Raw genomic sequence first — 25,314 nt, forward strand, 5'->3', positions numbered from 1 at the left:
ATTTGAATGTGGATTGTTTTTTACATTTAGCTGTGAATTAATGCATACTGCTCAGAGGAGAGTAACACTATACACACCAAACTTGGTGTACATGTTGAAAAAACATTGAGGAACTTAAATTGTGAATGGGTTTTGGATAGCTTGGATGGTTTTGTCGTGGGGATTTTTTAAAATGACAATAAAGATGGAATTATTAATTTTCCTGCATTTTTAAATTCCAAACACTTCAAAACCTTTTTTCATACAGAAAAAAAGTTATTCTGAGTAAATATGCATAGTTTCATGACTTTACAACACTGTATGGATAACAGAAAATTAAAAAACTGTCAGACATCTCATATCACTCTGTCCCTCTGTTTGAGTGTGTGTGCTTAGACTTCCATTGTCTGAGAGAAATAGCGCCCCTACAGGTGCAGTTACCGGAATAAAAAAGGGAGGAGACTGTCTTTTGGTTTCGATTTTAAATCGGTTAAAATACAAATAAATACTTGGATTTAATTCACACTGACAAGCTAAACCAACATATATGATTATTACCAGGTCAGGGCTCATTAATAATTGATGTGTGGTCAGTGATACGTGAGAAACACGAGAGATGAATCACGCTCTGAGCAGGAGCGTGTGGAATGATGAGCTCAGAAAAAAACGAGTTTATTCTTGTTTTATAGCTATTAAAAATAAAGTATTGCAGCGATATCACACAATTCACCAATTAGAGCATACCAAGAGCTAAATTAAGATGTTTTTGAACTGTTTGTGTGAAAATGAAATATTCGCGGCTGCCTATCTGAAATCACTGCCTCCGATCAGCGCGCACAGTGTCACAAGTTCAAAACAAACGAATTTATTCTTGTTTAAGAGCTTTTCAAAATAAATTATTGCCATAAATGCACACAATACATCCATTATAACACAACACGAGCTAAATGCAGGTGTTTGTGACCCGTTTAAGTGTGCAAGACTATTTGAAAGCGCGACTGGCAGAATAACATATATCTCTCGAGCTGCAGGATTCTGCCTTTCGTCGTAAGAACGAACACATCACGGACAAGATTATTTCAAAATACATAATAGCTTGGCTAATATAAACGAAAACAGCCACGTGAACATAAACTGTTGAGAAAAAAATCTGAAGTGGATCTACTGGATTTTAATATTAAGTGACCGCATATACCAGCTGCTTCTGTCTTCAATTTTAATCTATATAAAAAATTAAACTCATTTATCTTGGCTGCTTTTTTAATGTGTGTACGTATTTATTTATTATTTTGCTCTAACAAGACTTAATCTATATTTAATTAAATCAATTACATTTGATTTTACATTTGATTTGTCCATTTCTGCATCTAAACGCCTAAAAACCTAATACTAAAAATAATAAGTAATTATACTATTGTTAGCAATTTCTTTATCGTCCAATTTATCTGGTGTACACACTTTATTTTCATAATAAACTCGTTTGTTAGATTATACACAGTTATAGTGGTCTATAATAAATATTGACAGGTTTTATTCAAGCTGTTTAGAATGATTGCCATAGGCTAATTTTTAAAAATGTAAATCCCAAAAAAAAAAAAAAAATTGTAAATAAATAAAAAAACATTGGAAAAGAATAACTTGTACTTTTTTATACATTTTGTATAGTTTCATAGTTTATGCATTATAGTTATAAAAACAAACAAATTTAGCCACTCACATAGAAATCTTAGGCCTTATCCTTTTCTGACAGTTTTAGGGATTTTTAAAAATCCTAAAAAACCTTATTTGTGCTGCAAATAATAATTTCAAACTAATTTGATACTGACCTCTGACATCCTGTGACATGATATTTATTTGAATTTACATAATCTCATGGATGTAACAGTAAATCTGTTCAGCTCACAGATCAAGACTAAGCTGTAATGCAAGCAGAACTTTCACAAATGCTTTTAGGTCAATAAAATCATTACAAAACACTTACAAATCATTTAGGGGTTTGATAACACTGTAAAATAATGTCTAATTTGTTAACATTAGCAAATGCATTGATAACACTTTATAATAACTGCACTCATTAGTAAATAGTCAGTTCATGCTTCATAAAGCCTTGTCCCAATATTAATAGTCAGTAGTAAGCAGTTTATAAATACAGCTATAAATAGCTTGTTCTTGGTTTATAAGCACATTTATTAAAAAGGAGAGTAAAGGGTCAGTTATTTTCCTATGAAAAATAAACAAATAAAAATAAACAAACAACAACACTGATTGATACAGAACTCAGAAATGTTATTGTGGATTTATGATAAACTCAGCCTGTAAATGAATTCATTCTCCTCCAAGAAGACACAAGTAGTTCACACCAAACTTTTTTAACATGAAGCCAATATACTGAAGATGTTAAATTGCGAATGGGTTTAGGATACCTTAAATGGTGTGGCCATAGAGATTTATTAAAGTAACATAAAAAAATACCATAGTTATTTTACTATATCTTTAAAATTTTTAATTCCAACTCTTCATAATTTTTTATATACCTAGAAGTCATCATTTGAAGGAAGCACAGTAAGTTTCATAGCTTTATCATTTTCAAGAGCCAGCATAAAATTAAAACTATCATAACATATAAATCAAGCTGGCAATTCTTAGTACCAATAATGGCCACCAGATGGAGCTATAGGATCACTTTTAAATAATTATTGTAGAAACAAGTATGATTTAAATCATTTATAGAAATCTTTCAAAGAAAAATAATATGAATTTTATGTATTTTACTGATAAAATGACCCTCACTTAATTAGAACAACATGCTGAAGTATTGTGAACTGTATATTAAGAATAATTCTTTATAGGCTTTATGGACAGATAAGTTTTGAGTGACTCTTGAAGGATCAGCACCACATTCTCTTTTACCACTGTTTAAAGAATTTATCTTACAAAAGAGGTGCGGATGAATTTTGAATAGCTTGAATGGTTTTGTCGTGGTGAATTTTTAAATAACAGTAAAAAAGTAACCAGTAAATGTCTTTTATTTTTTTAGTGCAGCTTCTAAACACTTAAAAAAAAATGTACACATAGAAGACAAGTCATTCTGAGGAAATATGCATAGTTTCATGACTATACAACACTATATGGATGATAGAAAATTAAAAAACTATCATACATCTGATGTCACTCTGTCCCTCTGTCACTGTGGGTAATGTGTGTGTGTGTGTGTGTGTGTGTGTGTGTGTGTGTGTGTGTGTGTGTGTGTGTGTGTATGTGTGTGTGTGTGTTAAGTGAATTAGGTGTGAAACTATCAGGGAGCATTTAGTCTCCAGCGCCAACATTTTACAGAACTGCCACTTTCCTGGAGTCTCAGAATTACTCGGTGTCAGGTTCTGAGAGATCTAAGATTCCAAAAAATGATTTAATTAGAATACCATGAAGTATTGTGAAATACTATATATTAAGACTTTATATATAGGCTTTATGAACAGATTAGAGTGACTCATGAAGGACCAGCACCACCTTCTCTTGTCCGATGGTTTGAGGAATATATCTTCCAGAATCCGGAATTAAGATTTAGGAGCTCATTTTTATTCCACCTCCTTTCCTGAAAGTCTGTCTTGCAGAATTGACTAAAAATTAATCTTCACATTAATTCCTAATTATTTTGCAATTATTTTTGTCAGTTCTTCTTGACCTGTTTTTTTTTTTCTTCTTCTTTTCTGACCTCATGACCCAGTCAGCATTTTTGTACAATGGTCAAGTCTTAACTTATCCATTTCTGTATTGCATTTGTGTTTGATATTTCTCATGGGTATTTCATAATTTTCGACTTTGAGTTAAAACAGTTTGAGTTAAAACTCTTTTTTAGCGCATTTCATCTGTAAAAGAAAACAGCCTAATAATTATGCACATGAATATAAGGAGTTTTTCTCTTACAGCTTTCCTGGACTATTGTATAGCACTCATAAATGATTAAATAAAAAATAATGGTAGTTATTAAGATTGATATGGTTTGGAATTGGTAAAATGTGCTTGGAAAAAAATCACAATAAAACAATGTTTTAATGTTTAAGTTTGGAATATTAACTGACATAAATTAATGCTATATAAATATTGTTCATGTTAACATAATGTTTATAAATGAAATCTTATTGTAAAGTGTTACTAAATATATATATATATATATGTTTGGGGAATATATATATATATTGTTCTGTGAATGTGATTTTAAAGTCTAGATGATTCGGATTAACCCTTTAACCGCCATATCCTTTAAAACGTCACTGCCAGAGGGATATTGTGAATGCATGTGCCCGCTGGGCACAGTTTACCTGATGCCACCGGGGTGGCGATGGCATTGGTGGCTTGAGCCCGCCATCGCTGCTTGCAGCTATATTTATTATTATTTTTCTTCAAGGTTTCGGGGGCTTTTGGGGCCCTTAACATGCTTAAAAAGTCTTGAAAATTGGCACACACATTGGAACCTGCGGCCATTAGGGCCGGGCAGAGACTGATACACGGGCGTGGCACAGGGGCTCTACAGCGCCCCCTGGAATATGGAGGGCCATATATCATACATACTTGCACATAGACATACGAAACTCGGTACACATATAGAACTCATCAATACAAACAACTTTCGTATTGCATATCATAGGCTCCGCCCAACAGGAAGTTGGCTATTTGGGGTTTATTATTCATATTTGTCGTCAAAGTTGTGGGGGCTTTTGGGGTCCTTAACATACTCAAAAACTCTTGAAAATTTGCGCACACTTTGGAATCTGTGGCCTGAAGGAGCCTGCAGAGGCTGAGACCTGGGCGTGGCACAGGGGCTCTACGGCGCCCCCTGGATCACAGTTATAAATGTTGATGTATAGCTCACACATACTTGCACGTATTAATATGAAACTCAGTACACATATAGATCTCATCGTGCCGAACAACTTTCGTATTGCATATCATAGGCTCCGCCCAACAGGAAGTCAGCTATTTAGAGTTATGTAAAAAGCGCATGCTCTGGAATTTGAAATACTTGTCATAGGTTTTTTACTCGATTGCCGCCAAACTCGGTCAACATGATCTCAAGACATTGGGGATGAAAAATTGCCAGGGGATTTTTGATATCTCAAACGGTTTGCTCGTGGCGAGGCTTTGAAATTATGGCGAGAAATGAGAAACAGGAAGTGTCTAATACCATCCACATACATTTCCTAATTTTAATCAAACTTCATCAGATTATTCATTGTATGATGTCGATCGCATATATGTGACTATTAGGAGTCAAAGTTATAGCGCCACCAAGTGGCAGCAGGAAGTGTGTCATTTTCAAAATGCTTTGAATTCAGCATCTTATTTTTACTCGATTTGCTTCAAACTTCATCAGAATAATGTTAAAACACAGCCGATATAAATCTGCTGGGGGGATATTGATATCTAAAAATATTGTTGCCGTGGCAACATGTCAAACTGGAATACTTCTCAGGTGATTTTGAGGCATATAACATGCTTAGAATTTCATCAAACTCAGAACACATATCAGTATTAGTGACAGCTAGATTCTGGCAAAATTTCATAAGAGGGCGTGGAAGAGGCACTCTATAGCGCCACCTTTTGTCAAAAGTGGGGGGGTTAGTTTTAGCTACAGACACCAAACTCAGTACAAAAATTGTTCTTATCAAGACGGACAACTTTGTAATTCACAGTCATCAGCTACGACCAACAGGAAGTCGGCTATTTTGATTTGAATGTGGATTGTTTTTTACATTTAGCTGTGAATTAATGCATACTGCTCAGAGGAGAGTAACACTATACACACCAAACTTGGTGTACATGTTGAAAAAACATTGAGGAACTTAAATTGTGAATGGGTTTTGGATAGCTTGGATGGTTTTGTCGTGGGGATTTTTTAAAATGACAATAAAGATGGAATTATTAATTTTCCTGCATTTTTAAATTCCAAACACTTCAAAACCTTTTTTCATAAAGAAAAAAAGTTATTCTGGGTAAATATGCATAGTTTCATGACTTTACAACACTGTATGGATAACAGAAAATTAAAAAACTGTCAGACATCTCATATCACTCTGTCCCTCTGTTTGAGTGTGTGTGCTTAGACTTCCATTGTCTGAGAGAAATAGCGCCCCTACAGGTGCAGTTACCGGAATAAAAAAGGGAGGAGACTGTCTTTTGGTTTCGATTTTAAATCGGTTAAAATACAAATAAATACTTGGATTTAATTCACACTGACAAGCTAAACCAACATATATGATTATTATAAGGTCAGGGCTCATTAATAATTGATGTGTGGTCAGTGATACGTGAGAAACACGAGAGATGAATCACCGCTCTGAGCAGGAGCGTGTGGAATGATGAGCTCAGAAAAAAACGAGTTTATTCTTGTTTTATAGCTATTAAAAATAAAGTATTGCAGCGATATCACACAATTCACCAATTAGAGCACACCAAGAGCTAAATTAAGATGTTTTTGAACTGTTTGTGTGAAAATGAAATATTCGCGGCTGCCTATATGAAATCACTGCCTCCGATCAGCACGCACAGTGTCACAAGTTCAAAACAAACGAATTTATTCTTGTTTAAGAGCTTTTCAAAATAAATTATTGCCATAAATGCACACAATACATCCATTATAACACTACACGAGCTAAATGCAGGTGTTTGTGACCCGTTTAAGTGCGCAAGACTATTTGAAAGCGCGACTGGCAGAATAACATATATCTCTCGAGCTGCAGGATTCTGCCTTTCGTCGTAAGAACGAACACATCACGGACAAGATTATTTCAAAATACATAATAGCTTGGCTAATATAAACGAAAACAGCCACGTGAACATAAACTGTTGAGAAATAAATCTGAAGTGGATCTACTGGATTTTAATATTAAGTGACCGCATATACCAGCTGCTTCTGTCTTCAATTTTAATCTATATAAAAAATTAAACTCATTCATCTTGGCTGCTTTTTTAATGTGTGTACGTATTTATTTATTATTTTGCTCTAACAAGACTTAATCTATATTTAATTAAATCAATTACATTTGATTTTACATTTGATTTGTCCATTTCTGCATCTAAACGCCTAAAAACCTAAAACATGCTCTATTATACTATTGTTAGCAATTTCTTTATCGTCCAATTTATCTGGTGTACACACTTTATTTTCATAATAAACTCGTTTGTTAGATTATACACAGTTATAGTGGTCTATAATAAATATTAACAGGTTTTATTCAAGCTGTTTAGAATGATTGCCATAGGCTAATTTTTTAAAATGTAAATCCCAAAAAAAAAAAAAAAAATGTAAATAAATAAAAAACATTGGAAAAGAATAACTTGTACTTTTTTATACATTTTGTATAGTTTCATAGTTTATGCATTATAGTTATAAAAACAAACAAATTTAGCCACTCACATAGAAATCTTAGGCCTTATCCTTTTCTGACAGTTTTAGGGATTTTTAAAAATCCTAAAAAACCTTATTTGTGCTGCAAATAATAATTTCAAACTAATTTGATACTGACCTCTGACATCCTGTGACATGATATTTATTTGAATTTACATAATCTCATGGATGTAACAGTAAATCTGTTCAGCTCACAGATCAAGACTAAGCTGTAATGTAAGCAGAACTTTCACAAATGCTTTTAGGTCAATAAAGTCATTACAAAACACTTACAAATCATTTAAGGGATTTGATAACACTGTAAAATAATGTCTAATTTGTTAACATTAGCAAATGCATTGATAACACTTTATAATAACTGCACTCATTAGTAAATAGTCAGTTCATGCTTCATAAAACCTTGTCCCAATATTAATAGTCAGTAGTAAGCAGTTTATAAATACAGCTATAAATAGCTCATTTATTAAAAAGGAGAGTAAAGGGTCAGTTATCTTCCTATGAAAAATAAAAAAATAAAAATAAACAAACAACAACACTGATTGATACAGAACTCAGAAATGTTATTGTGGATTTATGATAAACTCAGCCTGTAAATGAATTCATTCTCCTCCAAGAAGACACAAGTAGTTCACACCGAACTTTTTTAACATGAAGCCATATACGGAAGATGTTAAATTGCGAATGGGTTTAGGATACCTTAAATGGTGTGGCCATAGAGATTTATTAAAGTAACATAAAAAAATACCATACTTATTTTACTATATCTTTAAAAATTTTAATTCCAACTCTTCATAATTTTTTATATACCTAGAAGTCATCATTTGAAGGAAGCACAGTAAGTTTCATAGCTTTATCATTTTCAAGAGCCAGCATAAAATTAAAACTATCATAACATATAAATCAAGCTGGCAATTCTTAGTACCAATAATGGCCACCAGATGGAGCTATAGGATCACTTTTAAATAATTATTGTAGAAACAAGTATGATTTAAATCATTTATAGAAATCTTTCAAAGAAAAATAATATGAATTTTATGTATTTTACTGATAAAATGACCCTCACTTAATTAGAACAACATGCTGAAGTATTGTGAACTGTATATTAAGAATAATTCTTTATAGGCTTTATGGACAGATAAGTTTTGAGTGACTCTTGAAGGATCAGCACCACATCCTCTTTTACCACTGTTTAAAGAATGTATCTTACAGTACAGGTGCGGATGAATTTTGAATAGCTTGAATGGTTTTGTTGTGGTGATTTTTTGAAATAACAGTAAAAAAGTAACTAGTAAATGTCTTTTATTTTTTTAAGTGCAGCTTCTAAACACTTCAAAAAAATGTACACATAGAAGACAAGTCATTCTGGATATATGCATAGTTTCATGACTATACAACACTATATGGATGATAGAAAATTAAAAAACTATCATACATCTGATGTCACTCTGTCCCTCTGTCACTGTGGGTAATGTGTGTGTGTGTGTGTGTGTGTGTGTGTATGTGTGTGTGTGTGTGTGTGTTAAGTGAATTAGGTGTGAAACTATCAGGGAGCATTTAGTCTCCAGCGCCAACATTTTACAGAACTGCCACTTTCCTGGAGTCTCAGAATTACTCGGTGTCAGGTTCTGAGAGATCTAAGATTCCAAAAAATGATTTGATTAGAATACCATGAAGTATTGTGAAATACTATATATTAAGACTTTATATATAGGCTTTATGAACAGATTAGAGTGACTCATGAAGGACCAACACCACCTCCTCTTGTCCGATGGTTTGAGGAATATATCTTCCAGAATCCGGGATTAAGATTTAGGAGCTCATTTTTATTCCACCTCCTTTCCTGAAAGTCTGTCTTGCAGAATTGACTAAAAATTAATCTTCACATTAATTCCTAATTATTTTGCAATTATTTTTGTCAGTTCTTCTTGACCTGTTTTTTTTTTTTCTTCTTCTTTTCTGACCTCATGACCCAGTCAGCATTTTTGTACAATGGTCAAGTCTTAACTTATCCATTTCTGTATTGCATTTGTGTTTGATATTTCTCATGGGTATTTCATAATTTTCGACTTTGAGTTAAAACAGTTTGAGTTAAAACTCTTTTTTAGCGCATTTCATCTGTAAAAGAAAACAGCCTAATAATTCTGCACATGAATATAAGGAGTTTTTCTCTTCCAGCTTTCCTGGAATATTGTATAGCACTCATAAATGATTAAATAAAAAATAATGGTAGTTATTAAGATTGATATGGTTTGGAATTGGTAAAATGTGCTTGGAAAAAAATCACAATAAAACAATGTTTTAATGTTTAAGTTTGGAATATTAACTGACATAAATTAATGCTATATAAATATTGTTCATGTTAACATAATGTTTATAAATGAAATCTTATTGTAAAGTGTTACTAAATATATATATATATGTTTGGGGAATATATATATGTATATATTGTTCTGTGAATGTGATTTTAAAGTCTAGATGATTCGGATTAACCCTTTAACCGCCATATCCTTTAAAACGTCACTGCCAGAGGGATATTGTGAATGCATGTGCCCGCTGGGCACAGTTTACCTGATGCCACCGGGGTGGCGATGGCATTGGTGGCTTGAGCCCGCCATCGCTGCTTGCAGCTATATTTAGGGCTCAAGCCTGGAGGGCGAGAGCCCTATTGTTTTCCTTAGGATTATTTGTTATTATTATTATTTTTCTTCAAGGTTTCGGGGGCTTTTGGGGCCCTTAACATGCTTAAAAAGTCTTGAAAATTGGCACACACATTGGAACCTGCGGCCATTAGGGCCGGGCAGAGACTGATACACGGGCGTGGCACAGGGGCTCTACAGCGCCCCCTGGAATACTGAGGGCCATATATCATACATACTTGCACGTAGACACACGAAACTCGGTACACATGTAGATCTCATCAAACCAAACAACTTTTGTACTGCATGTCATAGGCTCCGCCCCAACAGGAAGTTGGATATTTAGCGTTTAGTATTCATATTTTTCGTCAAAGTTGTGGGGGCTTTTGGGGTCCTTAACATACTCAAAAACTCTTGAAAATTTGCGCACACTTTGGAATCTGTGGCCTTTAGGAGCCTGCAGAGGCTGGGACCCGGGCGTGGCACAGGGGCTCTATGGCGCCCCCTGGAACACAGTCATAAATGTTGATGTATAGCTCACACATACTTGCTCGTATTAATATGAAACTCAGTACACATATAGATCTCATCGTGCTGAACAACTTTCGTACTGCATGTCATTCGGCTCCGCCCAACAGGAAGTCAGCTATTTAGAGTTATGTAAAAAGCGCATGCTCTGGAATTTGAAATACTTGTCATAGGTTTTTTTGCCGATTGCCACCAAATTCGGTCAACATGATCTCAAGACATTGGGGATGAAAAATTGCCAGGGGATTTTTGATATCTTGAACGGTTTGCTCGTGGCGAGGTGTTGAAATTATGGCGAGAAATGAGAAACAGGAAGTGTCTAATACCATCCACATACATTTCCTGATTTTAATCAAACTGCATCAGATTATTCGTTATATGATGTCGATCACATATATGTAACTATTAGGAGTCAAAGTTATAGCGCCACCAACTGGCAGCAGGAAGTGTGTCATTTTCAAAATGATTTGAATTCAGCATCTTATTTTTACTCGATTTGCTTCAAACTTCATCAGAATAATGTTAAAACACAGCCGATATAAATCTGCTGGGGGGATATTGATATCTAAAAATATTGTTGCCGTGGCAACATGTTAAACTGGAATACTTCTCAGGTGATTTTGAGGCATATAACATGCTTAGAATTTCATCAAACTCAGAACACATATCAGTATTTATGATAACTAGACACTGGCAAAAGTTCATAAGAGGGCGTGGAAGAGGCACTCTATAGCGCCACCTTTTGTCAAAAGTGGCGGGGTTAGTTTTAGCTACAGACACCAAACTCGGTACAAAAATTTTTCTTATCAAGCCGGACAACTTTCTAATTCACAGTCATCAGCTACGATCAACAGGAAGTCAGCTATTTTGATTTGAATGTGGATTTTTTTTTACATTTAGCTGTGAATTAATGCATACTGCTCAGAGGAGAGTAACACTATACACACCAAACTTTGTCTACATGATGCCAAAACATTTTAAACAACTTAAATTGCCAATGGATTTTGGATAGCTTAAACGGTTTTGTCGTGGTGATTTTTTTAAATGACAGTAGAAATGGAATTAATAATTTTCCTGCATTTTTAAATTCCAAACACTTCAAAACCTTTTTTCGTACAGAAAAAAAGTCATTCTGAGTAAATATGGATAGTTTCACGACTTTACAACACTGTATGGATAACAGAAAATTAAAAAAACTGTCAGACATCTCATCTCACTCTGTCCCTCTGTTTGAGTATATGTGCTTCAGACTTCCATTGTCTGAGAGAAATAGCGCCCCTACAGGTTCAATTACCGGACTTTTACTTTCACTTTTAAATCGGTTAAAAATACAAATAAATACTTAGATTTAATTCACACTGACAAGCTAAACCAACATATCTGATTATTACCGGTTCAGGGCTCATGGATAAATTATTTCTGGCCAGAGATACGTGAGAAATAGGAGAGATGAATCACCGCTGTGATCATGAGCGTCTGGAGTAAAGAGCTCAGAAAAAACGAATTTATTCCTGTTTTAAAGCTTTTAAAAATAAATTATTACAGCGATATCACACAATCAACCAATTAGAACACACCAAGAGCTAAATTCAGATGTTTTTGAACTGTTTGTGTGAAAATGAAATATTTGCAGCTGCCTATCTGAAATCACCGCCTCCGATCAGCGCGTACAGTGTCGAGCTCAAAACAAACGAATTTATTCTTGTTTAAGAGCTTTTTTAAATAAAATATTACCACAAATGCACACAATAAACCCACTGTAACACAACAAGAGGTAAATGCAGGTGTTTGTGACCTGTTTAAGTGTGCAAGACTATTTGAAAGCGAGACTGGCAGAATAACATATATCTCTCGAGCTGCAGGATTCTGCCTTTCGTCGTACGAACGAACACATCACGGACAAGATTATTTCAAAATACATAATAGCTTGGCGACTATAAACGAAAACAGCCACGTGAACATAAACTGTTGAGAAATAAATCTGAAATGGATCTACTGGATTTTAATATTAAGTGACCGCATATACCAGCTGCTTCTGTCTTCAATTTTGATCCATATAAAAAATGAAACTCATTCATCTTGGCTGCTTTTTTTAATGTGTGTACGTATTTATTTATTTATTTATTTATTTATTTATTTATTTATTTATTTATTTATTATTTTGCTCTAACAAGAATTAATCTATATTTAATTAAATCAATTACATTTTATTTTACATTTGATTTGTCCATTTCTGCATCTAAACGCCTAAAAACCTAAAACATGCTCTATTATACTATTGTTAGTAATTTCTTTATCGTCCAATTTATCTGGTGTACACTTTTATTTTCATAATAAACTTGTTTGTTAGATTATACACAGTTACAGTGGTCTATAATAAATATTAACAGGTTTTATTCAAGCTGTTTAGAATGATTGCAGTAGGCAAATGTTTTGAAATGTAAATAAAATAAAAAAAATTTAAATAAATAAATAAATAAAAAACATTGGAAAAGAATAACTGTTGTACATTTTTATACATTTTGTATAATTTCATAGTTTATGCATTATAGTTATAAAAACAAATAAATTTAGCCACTCACATAAAATCTTATAGGCCTTATCCTTTTCTGACAGTTTTAGGGATTTTTAAAAATCCTAAAAAACCTTATTTGTGCTGCAAATAATAATTTCAAACTCAAACAGTAAATATTCAGTTCATGCTTTATAAAGCCTTGTCCCAATATTAATAGTCAGTAGTAAGCAGTTTATAAATACAGCTATAAAAAGCTTGTTCTTGGGTTATAAGCACATTTATTAAAAAGGAGAGTAAAGGGTCAGTTATCTTCCTATGAAAAATAAAAAAAACAAAAAAAAAACAAACAACAACACAGATTGATACAGAACTCAGAAATTTTATTGTGGATTTATGATAAAATCAGCCTGTAAATGAATTCATACTCCTCCAAGAAGACACAAGTTCACAGCAAACTTTTTTAACATGAAGCTAATATACTGAAGATGTTAAATTGCGAATGGGTTTAGGATAGCTTAAATGGTGTGGCCATAGCGATTTATTAAAGTAACATAAAAAAATACAATCGTTATTTTACTATATCTTTAAAATTTTTCATTCCAACTCTTCATAATTTTTTATATACGTAGAAGTCATCATTTGAAGGAAGCACAGTAAGTTTCATAGCTTTATCATTTTCAAGAGCCAGCATAAAATTAAAACTATCATAACTTATAAATCAAGCTTGCAATTCTTAGTACCAATAATGGCCACCAGATGGAGCTATAGGATCACTTTTAAATAATTATTGTAAAACAAGTATGATTTAAATCATTTATAGAAATCTTTCAAAGAAAAATAATATGTATTTTATGTATTTTACTGATAAAATGACCCTCACTTAATTAGAATAACAAGCTGAAGTATTGTGAACTGTATATTAAGAATAATTCTTTATAAGCTTTATGGACAGATACGTTTTGAGTGACTCTTGAAGGTTCAGCACCACATCCTCTTTTACCACTGTTTAAAGAATTTATCTTACAGAACAGGTGTGAATGAATTTTGGATAGCTTGAATGATTTTGCGTGGTGATTTTTTGAAATAACAGTAAAAAAGTAACCAGTAAATGTCTTTTATTTTTTTAAAGTGCAGCTTCTAAACACTTCAAAAAAATGTACACATAGCAGACAAGTCATTCTGAGGAAATATGCATAGTTCCATGACTATACAACATTATATGGATGATAGAAAATTAAAAAACTATCATACATCTGATGTCACTCTGTCCCTCTGTCACTGTGGTTAATGTGTGTGTGTGTGTGTGTGTGTTTGTGTGTGTGTTAAGTGAATTAGGTGTGAAACTATCAGGGAGCATTTAGTCTCCAGCGCCAACATTTTACAGAACTGCCACTTTCCTGGAGTCTCAGAATTACAATGTGTCAGGTTCTGAGAGATCTAAGATTCCAAAAAATTATTTAATTAGAATACTATGAAGTATTGTGAAATACTATATATTAAGACTTTATATATAGGCTTTATGAACAGATTAGAGTGACTCGTGAAGGACCAGCACCACCTCCTCTTGTCCGATGGTTTGAGTAATATATCTTCCAGAATCCGGGATTAAGATTTAGGAGCTCATTTTTATTCCACCTCCTTTCCTGAAAGTCTGTCTTGCAGAATTGACTAAAAATTAATCTTCACATTAATTCCTAATTATTTTGCAATTCTTTTTGTCAGTTCTTCTTGACCTGTTTTTCTCTTCCAGCTTTCCTGGACTATTGTATAGCACTCATAAATGATTAAATAAAAAAATAATGGTAGTTATTAAGATTGATATGGTTTGGAATTGGTAAAATGTGCTTGGAAAAAAATCACAATAAAACAATGTTTTAATGTTTAATTTGGTATATTAACTGACATGAATGAATGCTATATAAATATTGTTCATGTTAACATAATGTTTATAAATGAAATCTTATTGTAAAGTGTTACTAAAGTTATATATATATATATATATTGTTCTGTGAACGTGATTTTAAAGTCTAGATGATTCGGATTAACCCTTTAACTGCCATATCATTTAAAACCTCACTGCCAGAGGGATATTGTGAATGCATGTGCCCGCTGGGCACAGTTTACCTGATGCCACCGGGGTGGCGATGGCATTGGTGGCTTGAGCCCGCCATCGCTGCTTGCAGCTATATTTATTATTATTAGGGCTCAAGCCCAAAGGGCGAGAGGCCTATTGTTTTCCTTAGGATTATTTTTTATTATTATTATTATTATTATTATTATTATTATTATTATTATTATTATAATTTTTTTCCAACGTCTCGGGGGCTTTTGGGGCCCTTAACGTGCTTAAAAAGTCTTGAAAATTGGCACACAGATTGGAACCTGCGGCCATTAGGGCCGGGCAGAGACTGATACACGGGCGTGGCACAGGGGCTCTACAGCGCCCCCTGGAATATGGAGGGCCATATATCATACATTCTTGCTCGTAGACGTATGAAACTCGGTACACATATAAATCTCATCAATCCAAACAACTTTTGTATTGCATATCATAGGCTCCGCCCAACAGGAAGTTGGCTATTTAGGGTTTAGTATTCAAATTTTTAGTCAAAGTTGTGGGGGCTTTTGGGGTCCTTAACATACTCAAAAACTCTTGAAAATTCGCGCACACTTTGGAATCTGTGGCCTTTAGGAGCCTGCAGAGGCTGGGACCCGGGCGTGGCACAGGGGCTCTACGGCGCCCCCTGGAACACAGTCAGAAATGTTGATGTATAGCTCACACATACTTGCACATATTCATATGAAACTCAGTACACATATAGATCTCATCGTGCCGAACAACTTTCGTATTGCATGTCATAGGCTCCACCCAACAGGAAGTCAGCTATTTAGAGTTATGTAAAAAGCGCATGCTCTGGAATTTGAAATACTTGTCATAGGTTTTTTTCTCGATTGCCGCCAAACTCGGTCAACATGATCTCAAGACACTGGGGATGAAAAATTGCCAGGGGATTTTTGATATCTCGAACGGTTTGCTCGTGGCGAGGCGTTGAAATTATGGCAAGAAATTAGAAACAGGAAGTGTCTAATACCATCCACATACATTTCCTGATTTTAATCAAACTTCATCAGATTATTCGTTGTATAATGTCGATCGCATATATGTGACTATTAGGAGTCAAAGTTATAGCGCCACCAACTGGCAGAAGGAAGTGTGTCATTTTCAAAATGATTTGAATTCAGCATCTTATTATTACTCGATTTGCTTCAAACTTCATCAGAATAATGTTAAAACACAGCCGATATAAATCTGCAAGGGGGATATTGATATCTAAAAAATTGTTGCCGTGGCAACATGTCAAACTGGAATACTTCTCAGGTGATTTTGAGGCAAATAACATACTTAGAATTTCACAAAACTCTGAACACACATCAGTATTTCTGATAGGAACTTAAATTGTGAATGGATTTTGGATAGCTTGAATGGTTTTGCCGTGGTGATTTTTTTAAATGACCTTACAAAGGGAATCATTATTGTATTTTTAAATTGCAGCTTCCAAACACGTCAAAGAATTTTTTCATACAGATGAAAAAGTCATTCTGAGGAAATATGCATAGTTTCACGACTTTACAACACTGTATGGATAACAGAAAATTAAAAAACTGTCAGACATCTCATCTCACGCTGTCCCTCTGTTTGAGTATATGTGCTTCAGACTTCCATTGTCTGAGAGAAATAGCGCCCCTACAGGTTCAATTCCCGAACTTTTACTTTCACTTTTAAATCGGTTAAAAATACAAACAAATACTTAGATTTAATTCACACTGACAAGCTAAACCAACATATCTGATTATTACCGGTTCAGGGCTCATGGATAAATTATTTCTGGCCAGAGATACGTGAGAAATAGGAGAGATGAATCACCGCTGTGATCACGAGCGTCTGGAGTAAAGAGCTCAGAGAAAACGAATTTATTCCTGTTTTAAAGCTTTTAAAAATAAATTATTACAGCGATATCACACAATCAACCAATTAGAACACACCAAGAGCTAAATTAAGATGTTTTTGAACTGTTTGTGTGAAAATGAAATATTTGTGGCTGCCTATCTGAAATCACGCCTCCGATCAGCGCGTACAGTGTCCAGCTGAAAACAAACGAATTTATTCTTGTTTAAGAGCTTTTTTAAATAAAATATTACCACAAATGCACACAATAAACCCATTGTAACACAACAAGAGCTAAATGCAGGTGTTTGTGACCTGTTTAAGTGTGCAAGACTATTTGAAAGCGCGACTGGCAGAATAACATATCTCTCGAGCTGCAGGATTCTGCCTTTCGTCGTACGAACGAACACATAACGGACAAGATTATTTCAAAATACATAACAGCTTGGCGAATATAAACGAAAACAGCCACGTGAACATAAACTGGATCTACTGGATTTGAATATTAAAGTGACCACATTTACCACTTGTTTCTGTCTTCAATTTTAATCTATATAAAAAAGGAAACTCATTCGACTTGGCTGCTTTTTTAATGTGTGCGTATTTATTTATTTATCTTTTTATACATTTTGTATAATTTCATAGTTTGTGTATTACAATTATAAAAACAAAAATAAAATTAGCCACTCACATAGAAATAGCTTAGGCCTTAACCTTTTTCTGACAGTTTTAGGGATTTTTAAAAATCCTAAAAAAACCTTATTTGTGCTGCAAATAATAATTTCAAACTCATTTGATACTGACCTATGACATCCTGTGACATTATATTTATTTTAATTTACATAATCTCATGGATGTAACAGTAAATCTGTTCAGCTCACAGATCAATACTAAGCTGTAATGCAAGCAGAACTTTCACAAATGCTTATGAGTCATTTAAGGATTTGATAACACTGTAAAATAATGTCTAATTTGTTAACATTAGCAAATGCATTGATAACACTTTATAATAACTGCACTCATTAGTAAATAGTCAGTTCATGCTTTATAAAGCCTTGTCCCAATATTAATAGTCAGTAGTAAGCAGTTTATAAATACAGCTATAAATAGCTTGTCCTTGGTTTATAAGCACATTTATTAAAAAGGAGAGTAAAGGGTCAGTTATCTTCCTATGAAAAATAAAAGATAAAAATAAACAAACAACAACACAGATTGATACAGAACTCAGAAATTTTATTGTGGATTTATGATAAAATCAGCCTGTAAATGAATTCATACTCCTCCTCATACTACTCCATACTCCTTTTTCAACATGATGCCAATATACTGAGATGTTAAATTGTGAATGGGTTTAGGATAGCTTAAATGGTGTTGCCATAGAGATTTATTAAAGTAACATAAAAAATACAATAGTTATTTTACTATATCTTTAAAATTTTTCATTCTAACTCTTCATAATTTTTTTATATAAGTAGAAGTCCTCATTTGAAGGAAGCACAGTAAGTTTCATAGCTTTATCATTTTCAAGAGCCAGCATAAAATTAAAACTATCATAACTTATAAATCAAGCTTGCAATTCTTAGTACCAATAATGGCCACCAGAGGGAGCTATAGGATTACTTTTAAATAATTATTGGAGAAACGAGTATGATTTAAATAATTTATAGAAATCTTTCAAATAAAATAATATGTATTTTAGGAATTTTACTGATAAAATGACCCTCACTTAATTAGAATAACAAGCTGAAGTATTGTGAACTGTATATTAAGAATAATTCTTAATAGGCTTTATGGACAGATACGTTTTAAGTGACTCTTGAAGGTTCAGCACCACATCCTCTTTTACCACTGTTTAAAGAATTAATCTTACAGAACAGGTGTGAATGAATTTTGGATAGCTTGAATGGTTTTGTCGTGGTGATTTTTTGAAATAATAGTAAAAAAGGAACCAGTAAAAAAAAGTGCAGCTTCTAAACACTTCAAAAAAATGTACACATAGAAGACAAGTCATTCTGAGGAAATATGCATAGTTTCATGACTATACAACATTATATGGATGACAGAAAATTAAAAAACATACATCTGATGTCACTCTGTCCCTCTGTCACTGTGTGTGTGTGTTTGTGTGTGTTTTAAGTGAATTAGGTGTGAAACTATCAGTGAGCATTTAGTCTCCAGCGCCAACATTTTACAGAACTGCCACTTTCCTGGAGTCTCAGAATTACAATGTGTCAGGTTCTGAGAGATCTAAGATTCCAAAAAAATATTTAATTAGAATACCATGAAGTATTGTGAAATACTATATATTAAGACTTTATATATAGGCTTTATGAACAGATTAGAGTGACTCGTGAAGGAACAGCACCACCTCCTCTTGTCCAATGGTTTGAAGAATATATCTTCCAGAATCCGGGATTAAGATTTAGGAGCTCATTTTTATTCCACCTCCTTTCCTGAAAGTCTGTCTTGCAGAATTGACTAAAAATTAATCTTCACATTAATTCCTAATTCTTTTGCAATTCTTTTGTCAGTTCTTCTTGACCTGTTTTTCTCTTCCAGCTTTCCTGGACTATTGTATAGCACTCATAAATGATTAAATAAAAAAAAATGGTAGTTATTAAGATTGATATGGTTTGGAATTGGTAAAATGTGCTTGGAAAAAAATCACAATAAAACAATGTTTTAATGTTTAAGTTTGGAATATTAACTGACATGAATGAATGCTATATAAATATTGTTCATGTTAACATAATGTTTATAAATTAAATCTTATTGTAAAGTGTTACTAAAGTTATATATATATATATTGTTCTGTGAATGTGATTTTAAAGTCTAGATGATTCGGATTAACCCTTTAACTGCCATATCAAGTTCAAGTTCAAGTTCAATTTATTTGTATAGCGCATTTACAACAGCCTCCTGGCTGACCAAAGTGCTTTAACATAAGAGCAAGAATATTACACATACATAAAAATAGACCAGACAAAAAATTTAAAACCACCCATTTCAAAATGTAGCATAACACAGTAGTCAGTACACTAAGGAAAATAAAAAAGTTTTTAGCAAAGATTTAAAAATAGACAAGGAAGGGGCCAGTCTGATCTCTAAAGGCAGGGTATTCCAGAGTCGTGGCCCAGCCACTGCAAATGCACGCTCCCCTCTACGCTCCCCTCTATCCTTTAAAACCTCACTGCCAGAGGGATATTGTGAATGCATGTGCCCGCTGGGCACAGTTTACCTGATGCCACCGGGGTGGTGATGGCATTGGTGGCTTGAGCCCGCCATCGCTGCTTGCAGCTATATTTAGGGCTCAAGCCTGGAGGGCGAGAGCCCTATTGTTTTCCTTAGGATTATTTGTTATTATTAGGGCTCAAGCCTGGAGGGCGAGAGCCCTATTGTTTTCCTTAGGATTATTTGTTATTATTATTATTATTATTATTATTATTTATTATTATTATTTTTCTTCAAGGTTTCGGGGGCTTTTGGGGCCCTTAACATGCTTAAAAAGTCTTGAAAATTGGCACACACATTGGAACCTGCGGCCATTAGGGCCGGGCAGAGACTGATACACGGGCGTGGCACAGGGGCTCTACAGCGCCCCCTGGAATATGGAGGGCCATATATCATACATACTTGCACGTAGACATACGAAACTCGGTACACATATAGAACTCATCAATACAAACAACTTTCGTATTGCATATCATAGGCTCCGCCCAACAGGAAGTTGGCAATTTGGGGTTTATTATTCATATTTGTCGTCAAAGTTGTGGGGGCTTTTGGGGTCCTTAACATACTCAAAAACTCTTGAAAGTTTGCGCACAATTTGGAATCTGTGGCCTTTAGGAGCCTGCAGAGGCTGGGACACGGGCGTGGCACAGGGGCTCTACAGCGCCCCCTGGAACACAGTCATAAATGTTGATGTATAGCTCACACATACTTGCACGTATTAATATGAAACTCAGTACACATATAGATCTCATCGTGCCGAACAACTTGCGTATTGCATGTCATAGGCTCCGCCCAACAGGAAGTCAGCTATTTAGAGTTATGTAAAAAGCGCATGCTCTGGAATTTGAAATACTTGTCATAGGTTTTTTACTCGATTGCCGCCAAACTCGGTCAACATGATCTCAAGACACTGGGGATGAAAAATTGCCAGGGGATTTTTGATATCTCAAACGGTTTGCTCGTGGCGAAGCGTTGAAATTATGGCGAGAAATGAGAAACAGGAAGTGTCTAATACCATCCACATACATTTCCTGATTTTAATCAAACTTCATCAGATTATTCTTTGTAGGATGTCGATCGCATATATGTGACTATTAGGAGTCAAAGTTATAGCGCCACCAACTGGCAGCAGGAAGTGTGTCATTTTCAAAATGCTTTGCATTCAGCATCTTATTTTTACTCGATTTGCTTCAAACTTCATCAGAATAATGTTAAAACACAGCCTATATTAATCTGCTAGGGGGATATTGATATCTAAAAATATCGTTGCCGTGGCAACATGTCAAACTTGAATACTTCTCAGGTGATTTTAAGGCATATAACATTCTTAGAATTTCATGAAATTCAGAACACATATCAGTATTTATGATAACTAGACACTGGCAAAAGTTCATAAGAGGGCGTGGAAGAGGCACTCTATAGCGCCACCTTTTGTCAAAAGTGGGGGGGTTAGTTTTAGCTACAGACACCAAACTCGGTACAAAAATTGTTCTTATCAAGACGGACAACTTTCTAATTCACAGTCATCAGCTACGATCAACAGGAAGTCAGCTATTTTGATTTGAATGTGGATTTTTTTTTACATTTAGCTGTGAATTAATGCATACTGCTCAGAGGAAAGTAACACTATACACACCAAACTTTGTCTACATGATGCCAAAACATTTTAAACAACTTAAATTGCCAAAGGATTTTGGATAGCTTGAACGGTTTTGTCGTGGTGATTTTTTTAAATGACAGTAAAAATGGAATTATTAATTGTCCTGCATTTTTAAATTCCAAACACTTCAAAACCTTTTTTCATACAGAAAAAAAGTCATTCTGAGTAAATATGGATAGTTTCACGACTTTACAACACTGTATGGATAACAGAAAATTAAAAAACTGTCAGACATCTCATCTCACTCTGTCCATCTGTTTGAGTATTATGTGCTGAGACTTACATTGTCTGAGAGAAAATGCGCCCCTACAGGTGCAATTCTTGAAAGGGAAATTCGACTGAAAGGGAGGAGACTCTCTTTTAGTTTCATTTTTAAATCGGTTAAAATACAAATAAATACTTAGATTTAATTCACACTGACAAGCTAAACCAACATATATGATTATTACCAGGTCAGGGCTCATTAATAATTGATGTGTGGTCAGTGATACGTGAGAAACACGAGAGATGAATCACGCTCTGAGCAGGAGCAGGAGTGTGTGGAATGATGAGCTCAGAAAAAAACGAGTTTATTCTTGTTTTATAGCTTTTAAAATTAAAATATTAAAGCGATATTACACAATTCACCAATTAGAACACACCAGGCGCTAAATTCAGATGTTTTTTCAAATTGTAAGATGTAAATTCAAATCCTTTCGTCGTAAGAACGAACACATCACGGACAAGATTATTTCAAAATACATAATAGCTTGGCGAATATAAACGAAAACAGCCACGTAGACATAAACTGTTGAGAAATAAATCTGAAGTGGATCTACTGGATTTGAATATTAAGTGACCGCATATACCAGCTGCTTCTGTCTTCAATTTTAATCTACATATAAAAAAGGAAACTCATTCATCTTGGCGGCTTTTTTAATGTGTGTACGTATTTATTTATTATTTTGCTCTAACAAGAATTAATCTATATTTAATTAAATCAATTACATTTGATTTTACATTTGATTTGTCCATTTCTGCATCTAAACGCCTAAAAACCTAAAACATGCTCTATTATACTATTGTTAGCAATTTCTTTATCGTCCAATTTATCTGGTGTACACACTTTTATTTTCATAATAAACTTGTTTCTTAGATTATACACAGTTACAGTGGTCTATAATAAATATTAACAGGTTTTATTCAAGCTGTTTAGAATGATTGCAGTAGGCTAATTTGTTTTTATGTAAATCCCAAAAAATAAATTAAATAAATAAAAAACATTGGAAAACAATAACTGTTGTACTTTTTTATACATTTTGTATAATTTCATAGTTTATGCATTATAGTTATAAAAACAAATAAATTTAGCCACTCACATAGAAATCTTGGGCCTTATCCTTTTCTGACAGTTTTAGGTTTTTTTTAAAAATCCTAAAAAAACCTTATTTGTGCTGCAGATAATAATTTCAAACTCATTTGATACTGACCTCTGACATCCTGTGACATGATATTTATTTGAATTTACATAATCTCATGGATGTAACAGTAAATCTGTTCAGCTCACAGATCAAGACTAAGCTGTAATGCAAGCAGAACTTTCACAAATGCTTGTAGGTCAATAAAATCATTACAAAACACTTACAAACCATTTAAGGGATTTGATAACACTGTAAAATAATATCTAATTTGTTAACATTAGCAAATGCATTGATAACACTTTATAATAACTGCACTCATTAGTAAATAGTCAGTTCATGCTTTATAAAGCCTTGTCCCAATATTAATAGTCATTAGTAAGCAGTTTATAAATACAGCTATAAATAGCTTGTTCTTGGTTTTATAAGCACATTTATTAAAAAGGAGAGTAAAGGGTCAGTTATCTTCCTATGAAAAATAAAAAAATTAAAATAAACAAACAACAACACAGATTGATACAGAACTCAGAAATGTTATTGTGGATTTATGATAAACTCAGCCTGTAAATGAATTCATTCTCCTCCAAGAAGACACAAGTAGTTCACACCAAACTGTTTTAACATGAAGCCATATACTGAAGATGTTAAATTGCGAATGGGTTTAGGATACCTTAAATGGTGTGGCCATAGCGATTTATTAAAGTAACATAAAAAAATACAATAGTTATTTTACTATATCTTTAAAATTTTTAATTCCAACTCTTCATAATTTTTTATATACGTAGAAGTCATCATTTGAAGGAAGCACAGTAAGTTTCATAGCTTTATCATTTTCAAGAGCCAGCATAAAATTAAAACTATCATAACATATAAATCAAGCTTGCAATTCTGAATACCAATAATGGCCACCAGATGGTGCTATAGGATTACTTTTAAATAATTATTGTAGAAACAAGTATGATTTAAATCATTTATAGAAATCTTTCAAAGAAAAATAATATGTATTTTATGTATTTTACTGATAAAATAACCCTCACATAATTAGAATAACAAGCTGAAGTATTGTGAACTGTATATTAAGAATAATTCTTTATAGGCTTTATGGACAGATACGTTTTGAGTGACTCTTGAAGGATCAGCACCACATCCTCTTTTACCACTGTTTAAATAATGTATCTTACAGTACAGGTGCGGATGAATTTTGAATAGCTTGAATGGTTTTGTCATGGTGATTTTTTGAAATTACAGTAAAAAAATAACCAGTAAATGTCTTTTATTTTTTTACAACACTATATGGATGATAGAAAATTAAAAAACTATCATACATCTGATGTCACTCTGTCCCTCTGTCACTGTGGGTAATGTGTGTGTGTGTGTGTGTGTGTGTGCGTGTGCGTGTGTGTGTGTGTGTGAATTAGGTGTGAAACTATCAGGGAGCATTTAGTCTCCAGCGCCAACATTTTACAGAACTGCCACTTTCCTGGAGTCTCAGAATTACAATGTGTCAGGTTCTGAGAGATCTAAGATTCCAAAAAATGATTTAATTAGAATACCATGAAGTATTGTGAAATACTATATATTAAGACTTTATATATAGGCTTTATGAACAGATTAGAGTGACTCGTGAAGGACCAGCACCACCTCCTCTTGTCCGATGGTTTGAGGAATATATCTTCCAGAATCCGGGATTAAGATTTAGGAGCTCATTTTTATTCCACCTCCTTTCCTGAAAAGTCTGTCTTGCAGAATTGACTAAAAATTAATCTTCACATTAATTCCTAATTATTTTGCAATTCTTTTTGTCAGTTCTTCTTGACCTGTTTTTTTTTCTTCTTCTTTTCTGACCTCATGACCCAGTCAGCATTTTTGTACAATGGTCAAGTCTTAACTTATCCATTTCTGTATTGCATTTGTGTTTGATATTTCTCATGGGTATTTCATAATTTTCGACTTTGAGTTAAAATAGTTTGAGTTAAAACTCTTTTTTAGTGCATTTCATCTGTAAAAGAAAACATGC

The 25,314-nt window shown here is 33.6% G+C and overlaps 2 long non-coding RNA genes across 3 annotated transcripts in view; one reads left to right on the top strand and one right to left on the bottom strand.

Moving 5' to 3' along the window:
• Positions 1 to 25,314, top strand: part of LOC128025690 (uncharacterized) — a 104,928-nt gene that overhangs the window by 21,802 nt on the left and 57,812 nt on the right. The gene's annotated exons all lie outside the window — the stretch shown is intronic.
• LOC128025692 (uncharacterized) overlaps positions 1 to 25,314 on the bottom strand; it is a 51,594-nt gene that overhangs the window by 2,335 nt on the left and 23,945 nt on the right. The window contains exon 2 of the long non-coding RNA XR_008186199.1: positions 3,564 to 3,691. This is a non-coding gene — a long non-coding RNA (uncharacterized LOC128025692). The remainder of the gene's footprint in view (positions 1 to 3,563; positions 3,692 to 25,314) is intronic.

Source organism: Carassius gibelio, chromosome A12, assembly GCF_023724105.1.
Source record: "Carassius gibelio isolate Cgi1373 ecotype wild population from Czech Republic chromosome A12, carGib1.2-hapl.c, whole genome shotgun sequence".
In the NCBI taxonomy this organism is placed as follows: Eukaryota; Metazoa; Chordata; class Actinopteri; order Cypriniformes; family Cyprinidae; genus Carassius; species Carassius gibelio.